Source organism: Cebus imitator, unplaced genomic scaffold (genome assembly GCF_001604975.1).
Source record: "Cebus imitator isolate Cc_AM_T3 unplaced genomic scaffold, Cebus_imitator-1.0 Scaffold571, whole genome shotgun sequence".
Taxonomy (NCBI): domain Eukaryota; kingdom Metazoa; phylum Chordata; class Mammalia; order Primates; family Cebidae; genus Cebus; species Cebus imitator.
In genome coordinates, this window is record NW_016107886.1 from 1,321,791 (window position 1) to 1,329,785 (window position 7,995).

A 7,995-nucleotide genomic window follows, 5' to 3' on the forward strand; every position below is an offset into this window, starting at 1 on the left:
GAACCTGGGAGGCAGAGGTTGCTGTGAGCCCAGATGCGCCACTGCACTCCAGCCTGGCGACAGAATAAAATTCTGTCTCAAAAAAAAAAAGTGACTATAAAACAGACAATCAGATGGGCGCCGTGGCTCACGCCTATAATCCCAGCACTTTGGGAGGCCAAGGCAGGCAGATCATGAGGTCAAGAGATTGAGGCCATCCTGGCCAACATGGTGAAACCCTGTGTCTACTAAAAATACAAAGAAAATTGGCCGGGCATGGTGGCGCACATCTGTGGTCCCAGCTACTCAGGAGGCTGAGGCGGGAGAGTCGTCTGAACCTGGGAGGCAGAGGTTGCAGTGAGCCAAGATCGTGCCATTGCACTCCAGCCTGGGTGACACAGGGAGACTCTGTCTCAAAAAAAAACAAAAAAACAGACAATCAAAAGACATTCCAAACACTAATGCTTTTCACAAATAATTTATAATAGGTTACATTTTAAAAGATATCTGGCCTCTATCTAAAATATCAGTATTTAAAACAATGATATGCTAACAGAATTTCATCAGATGGTATATTTTCGTGGGCTAGGCAGATGGGAATTACATGAGCTTCTCCCCCAACAATCACTTCTGGGAAAATCGATTCTCAGCATGTGCAGCAGCGTGAAAGGGACTCAAGAGATGTCATTTTTAATTTTGGATGTGTTTTAAAAAATGGCATGCAGGTTTTGTGACTTAAATGAGTTTGCATTTTTAGAGATACATGCTGATATTTACAGATGAAATGATATTTTTCAGTAAGGGTTCAATGAGAGAAATAGAACCCCTAGGAAACAGTGAGGGGTTATTCTGGAGATCTGGCCTCTGCCCTTGGGGGAGCTGGTCACACCATTTCTGAGGCCGCTGCTGCTGCTGGTACCAGACACTGATATGTTCAGGGTGGGCAGCTGGCAGGGAACACGATGTCCAGTGGGTGAAGAGGGGCAACACTGGAACCTTGGAGAATGGGCAGAGCCCACACAAGGACAAGCTGTGAGCCCGTTCATGCCTCACGCACTCAAGCCTTCACCCTCCATGCGGAGGCGCCTGCAGGAGAAGGTGACATTTCACATAGAGCTAGACTCTCATCTGGGCCAGAAATCAGAGAACCTGAAGGAGGGTCTCACAGAGCGCGGGGAGCTGCAAGACCAGCTCGGGGGTGACAGAAGATAAGCAGTAGCATGTCTGGGGGTGACAGTCTAATGCCCCGCACCCACCCTGCACGCATGAAATGAAGCTGGCACTGCGCGCTGCAGCCTCCTGGATCACACACGGCTCTCTCATGGGCAAGGCTACCGGGAACTGCGCAGCCGAGGAAATTCTGGGAGATGCAGTCGCCGCTTTGCTAAACTGATAGGACACAAACCCCGCAGATGTGATGCCCAGGGTCACTTCCAGTATCAACCAGGGCTCAGCGGTGTTGGCCATGAGCAAACAGTGTTTAACTGAGAGGAAGGGTATATGGGGCATGACAATATTCTCTGCACTAAAGGTATATGGGGGCATGACCATATTCTCTGCACTAAAGGGTATATGGGGCATGACAACATTCTCTGCACTAAAGCGTATATGGGGCATGACAATAGTCTCTGCACTAAAGGGTATATGGGGGCATGACAACATTCTCTGCACTAAAGCGTATATGGGGCATGACAATAGTCTCTGCACTAAAGGGTATATGGGGGCATGACAACATTCTCTGCACTAAAGCGTATATGGGGCATGACAATAGTCTCTGCACTAAAGGGTATATGGGGGCATGACAACGTTCTCTGCCCATCCGTCTGGAACTTCCTGATTAAAAATCCTATTTAAGAAACAAAAGGAGTCCGGGCGCGGTGGCTCTCGCCTGTAATCCCCGCACTTTGGGAGGCCGCGGGGGGCGGATCAGGAGGTCAAGGGATAGAGACCAGCCTGATCAAAATGGTGAAACCCCTCTCCGCTAAATATTCACAAATTCGCCGCGCGTGGGTGCGCCCCTGCAGTCCCAGCTGCTCGGGAGGCCGAGACGGGAGAATCCCCTGAACCCGGGAGGCGGAGGCGGCCGTGAGCCGAGGTCGCGCCATTCACCCCATCCGGAGACACAGCGGCTCTGTCAAAAAAAGGAAAACAGGGAGGAGAGACGCCTGCGGGAAGCAGAGCTGCGGCAGGTGCAGGGAGCCGGCGAGGAGGCCCGCGCGGCCGGGCGCGGTCTCGGACGGAGCCGCCACCAGGTGGGAAACGTTTTCAGTGACTCCTGCCCGACCCTCCGCAGAGCGCTCGGGGCGGCCCGCGCTGCCTGTGCAGGTGTCCAGGGGAACGCGACGGGCCCGGAAATCCCTGCTGGGGCGAAGGTCCGAGGGCGGCCACCTGCGCTTCCACCTGTGCCTCCCGATCTCTTCCCCCAACCCCGGCCGGTGCGTTTCCGCGCGAGGCGGCGGCTCCAGCCCCACTTCTTCCCACGGCCGCGGCGTGCTGGAGGCAGCGGCGGCGGATGGCCACGGTCACCCACGGCCCCACGGTTCCCCAAGGGACCCCACGAACCCCCACGTTCCTCCACGGTCTCCCACAGCCCCCCACAGTCACCCACAGCCCCCACGGTCCACCATGGTCCCCCACGGCCCCCCACGGCCCCCCCCGGCCCCCACGGCCCCCCAAGGTCCACCACTGTCCCCCACGAGCCCCCAAGACCCCCACAGCCCCCCAAGATCCACCACGGCCCCCCACGGTCCCCAAGGCCCCCAAGGCCCCCACGGGCCCCAAGCCCCGCTGCCTGGGCCCTCCACACTAGGCCTCGCCCTCCCTCTCCCTAAACCCGCCACGCGGGGCTGGTCTTCAGGACTTGGTACCACCATGCAAATATGTGTTCACGGCCCCAGGCCAAGGCAAGAAGGGCCAAAACTCCCCCAAGAGAAAGCAGCGGCTCCGCAGCACACAAAGGCCGGATATTTACCGGCTGCTTCCTAGAGCTTCGGAGCTGGCACTGCAGAGACAGCCGAGAACCCTAAAAAGAAGCAGCCCTGCCTCCACAGCCGCCCTGCGGGGCTAACTCTGTGAACACATAGGACAGATGACAACGCAAGGGTGCCCCTGAAACCGCTCCAAATTAGCGTGACGTTGGAGGTCCTGGCTTGCGCAGGAAGTGAGTGAAAAGAAACGGAAGGCTTTCAGGGTGGGGAGAAACAGACCCCGACCCGTGCCAGTGTGTAGGCCGCATGACTGTCTTTGCAGAAGACCCCAGAGCAATTGCAGAGAGCTGCTAGAACACGGTCGGTGACTTCAGCAAGGCTGCAGAACACAAACTCAGTGTGCAAACGTCAATCCGATTTCTCCACACCGGGAAGGAACAACCGCACAGAGGAAATTCTGTAGAAATGCTACCCCCACGGCCACAGCTCGGCCGGAGGAAGGCTTCACCCTCCTGACTATCTGCCCTACTTACCTTGAAGGACCTTAGCCTCCACAGTCAGAAGCCGATTTCTTGTAATAAATCTCCTTCTCTCTTGCCGTCACTAGTAGATGATTTCGATAGAAGATAGATAGATTGATTAGATAGATTCGTTGATTGATTAGATAAATAGATTGATTACATAGATGGATAGATGATATATAGATAGATTGATAGATGGATAGATGATACATTGATTGGATAGATAGATGGATAGATGGATAAACGGATGGATAGTTAGATAGATGGATGGATAGATGGATACATGATTGATTGATTGGATAGATAGATAGATGGATAAATGGATGGATGGATAGATAGATGGAGGGATAGATGGATAAATGGATGGATAGATAGATGGAGGGATAGATGGATAGATGATAGATTGATTGGATAGATAGATAGATGGATAGATGGATAAATGGATGGATAGATAGATGGAGGGATAGATGGATAGATGATAGATTGATTGGATAGATAGATAGATAGATGGATAGATGGATAAATGGATGGATAGATAGATGGATAGATGGATAAATGGATGGATAGATGGATGGATAGATAAATGGATAGATAGATGGATAGATGGATGGATAGACAGATAGATGGATGGATGGATAGATAGATGGTTGGATAGATAGACGGATAGATGATATATAGATAGATGGATACATGATAGATTGATTAGATAGATAGATGGATAGATGGATAAATGGATGGATACATGGATGGATAGATAGATGGATAGATGATAGATTGGATAAATAGATGGATAGATGGATAAATGGATGGATAGATAGATGGATAGATGACAGATTGATTGGATAGATAGAGGGATAGATGGATAAATGGATGGATAGATGGATGGATGGATAGATAGATGGATAGATGATAGATTTATTGGAGAGATAGATGGATAGATGGATAATGGATGGATGGATAGATAGATGGAAGGATAGATAGATGGATAGATGGATAAATGGATGGATAGATGGATAAATGGATGGATAGATAGATGGATAGATAGATGGATAGATGGATGGATGGATGGATAGATGGATGGATAGATAGATGGATAGATGATATATAGATAGATAGATGGATAGATGATAGATTGATTGGATAGATAGATGGATAGATGGATAAATGGGTGGATAGATAGATGGGTGGATAGATAGATGGATAGATGATTGATTGGATAGATAGATGGATAGATGGATAGATAGATGGAGGGATAGATGGATAGATGGATAAATGGATGGATAGATAGATGGATGGAAAGATATATGGATAGATGATTGATTGGATAGATGGATAGATGGATAAATGGATGGATAGATAGATAGATGGATAGATGATAGATTGATTGGATAGATAGACAGATGGATAGATGGATAAATGGATGGATAGATAGATGGATAGATAATAGGCAGACAGATTTTCTACTCTGTTTACACTTGTGGTTGAACTTTGACTAAATTTATAGAAGAAAAAAGTGGTAAATAAACTTATCAAAGGTAAGAATCACTGTTCTTTGAAAATTACTATTAAGAGAATATGAACACAAGCTATAGACTGGAAAATAGCATTTGCAAATCACTTCTCTGATAAAGAATTTACATGAAGAACATATAAAGAACTCTCAAATTTAATAGTAAAAACCGTAAGTAAGAAATGGGAACACTATTCAAACAGATACTTTATCAAGAAAAACATCAGAATGGCAAACAAGCTCATGAAATGATGCTCAGTACCATTAACGATTACAGAAATGCAAATTAAAACCACGGGATACTAATAAATACCAATTAGAATGACCAAAAAACCCTCCTAATGCCAATCAATTGTAGTTATTGAGGGTGAGCACCTGGAACTTACATGTTTTGTATAGAAATGCAAAATGGTACAGCCAGTTTGAAAACCAGTCTGGCAGAGTCTTATGACAATGAGACTGCTGTTGTTGTTGCGGAGACAGAGTCTCGCTCTGTCACAAGGCTGGAGTGCATTGGCGCAGTCTTGGCTCACTGCAACCTCCATCTCCTGGGTTCAAGTAATTCTCCTGCTTCAGCCTCCCAAGTAGCTGGGATTACAGGCATGTGCCACCATGCCCAGCTAATTTTTGTATTTTTAGTAGAACCAGGGTTTCACCATGTTGGTCAGGCTGATCTTGTTCTCTTGACCTCATGATCCACCAGCATTGCCCTCCCAAAGCCCTGTGATTATAGGCATGAGCCACCATGCCCAGCCAGAGACTGCTTTATAGCATTGTTGTGATGGTGGTTCAACTTCCGTGTACATCTGTCAAATCTCACAAAACTATACAGCTAGTGCTCAACTTACGACCACGATTGGTTCCGACAGACCGGTCGTAACACGATTTGGTCGTAAGTTGAGTAGGCTATATGCATGCGGAGATGGTAGTGCTGCCAGAAGCTGGTCCGACTGTCGTGCGCCCAGCTGGGCAACGTTTGCGCTGCCAGACACGGAGCAGTCGTGGCTAGCGATTGTGGTCGTAAAGTCGAATGGTTGTAAGTTGCATAGGTCGTAAGTCGATCAATACCTGTATACTAAAAAGGGAGAATTTTACTGTCTGTAAATGTGTCTTGTTGATAAATAGGATAAATAGGTAAAGATAGTATTCGGTTGTGATGGATGCTAAGAAAGAAAAGTGGCCAAGTGAGGTGGCTCACGCCTGTAATGCCAGCACTTTGGGAGGCCGAGGCAGGCAGATCACAAGGTCAGCAGTTCGAGACCAGCCCGACCAACATGGTAAAACCCTGTCTCTATTAAAAATACAAAAAAATTAGCTGGGTGTTTGGTGTGTGCCTGTAATCCCAGCTACTCAGGAGGCCGAGGCAGGAGAATTGCTTGAACCCAGGAGGCGAAGGTTGCAGTGAGCCAAGACTGCACTATTGCACTCCAGCCTGGGCAACAGAGCAAGACTCTGTCTAAAAAAAAAAAAAAAGAGAAAGAGAGAGAGAGAGAAAGAGAGAGAAAGAAAAGAAAGAGAAAGAAAGAAAGAAAGAAAGAAAGAAAGAAAGAAAGAAAGAAAGAAAGAAAGAAAGAAAGAGAAAGAAAGAAAGAAGAAAGAAAGAAAAAGGACGGAAGGAAGGAAGAAGGAAGGAAGGAGAGAGAGAGAAAGAAGGGAGGGAGGGAGGGAAGGAGAGAGAGAGGGAATGAAGGAAGGAAGGAAGGAAGGAAGGAAGGAAGGGTGAATTAGGGAGGGGAGATAAAAATGGTCAACAGTGTTGGTTAAATTTTAGAAGGAGGTAAGGGAAGAAAGATGATTTTTGAGAAACACCCTGAAAGAAGTCTGGCATGTTAGGGAAGAATAAAATCAATATGAGCAAAACAGAGTGAGTAAGACAAAGAAGTAGAAGGTGACATCAGAGAGTTGAGTGAGGGCAGGTGGCAGTGGTTCACACTTAATCCCAGCACTTTGGGAGGCTGAGGCCTCTGGATCACGAGGTCAAGAGATCAAGACCCTTCTGGCCAACATGGTGAAATCCTGTCTCTACTAAAAATTCAAAAATTAGGTGTGGTGGCATGAGCCTGTAGTCCCAGCTACTCGGGAGGCTGAGGCAGAAGAATTGCTTGGACCCAGGAGGCAGAGGTTGCAGCGAGCTGAGATCGTTCCATTACACTCCAGCCTGGGCAACAGACCAAGACTCTGTTTCAAAAAAGAAAAGAGTTGAGTCGGAAGTGAAGGGGGATGGACATCATTTGAAGCCCAATGGGTCACAGTGAGGCTTTGGCAATCACCATGAGTGAGATGGGAAGCTATTAGATCGTTTGGAGCAAAAGACTGATGTGATCTTGTTTACCTGCTAAAGGATCTGCTCTGTCTGTTGGGTTGAACAGAAGAGACAAAAGTACACCAAGAAGACTGGCTACTGTGCCAACCCTGGAAAAGATAGTGGTTTGGGTCAGAGACAAGGCAGTGGAAAAGTATAACGTGGTCACATCCCGGATATACTGTGAATGCAAAGCCAACAGGTTTCTGGTAAACTGTATGTAGAATGTGTGAGAAAGAAAGGAATCAAGAATGTGGAATGTAGAAAGGTATTTGGTTTAAACAGCTGGAAGAATGAAATATTCCGTTGAAATGGAGATGACAGGTAAGCAGGATGCGTGGATGTCAGTCTGGGACATTGAATTTGAAGATGCCTGTTACCCAGACAAGCAGAGATAGGAAATAGACAGTGGGGCACTGCCGGAGGCTGATGTGGGCAGATCATGAGGTCAGGGGATTGAGACCATCCTGGCCAACATGGTGAAACACCATCTTTACTAAAAATACAAAAATTACCTGGGAGTGGTGGTATGTGCCTGCAATCCCAGCTACTTGAGAGGCTGAGGCAGAAGAATTGCTTGAACCTGGGAGGCAGAGGTTGCAGTGAGCCAAGATCGTGCCACTGCACTCCAGCCTGGTGACATAGTGAGCCAAAAAAAGAGAGAAAGAGAGAAAGAGAGAGAGAGAGAGAGAGAGAGAGAAAGAAAGAAAGAAAGAAAGAAAGAAAGAAAGAAAGAAAGAAAGAAAGAAAGAAAGA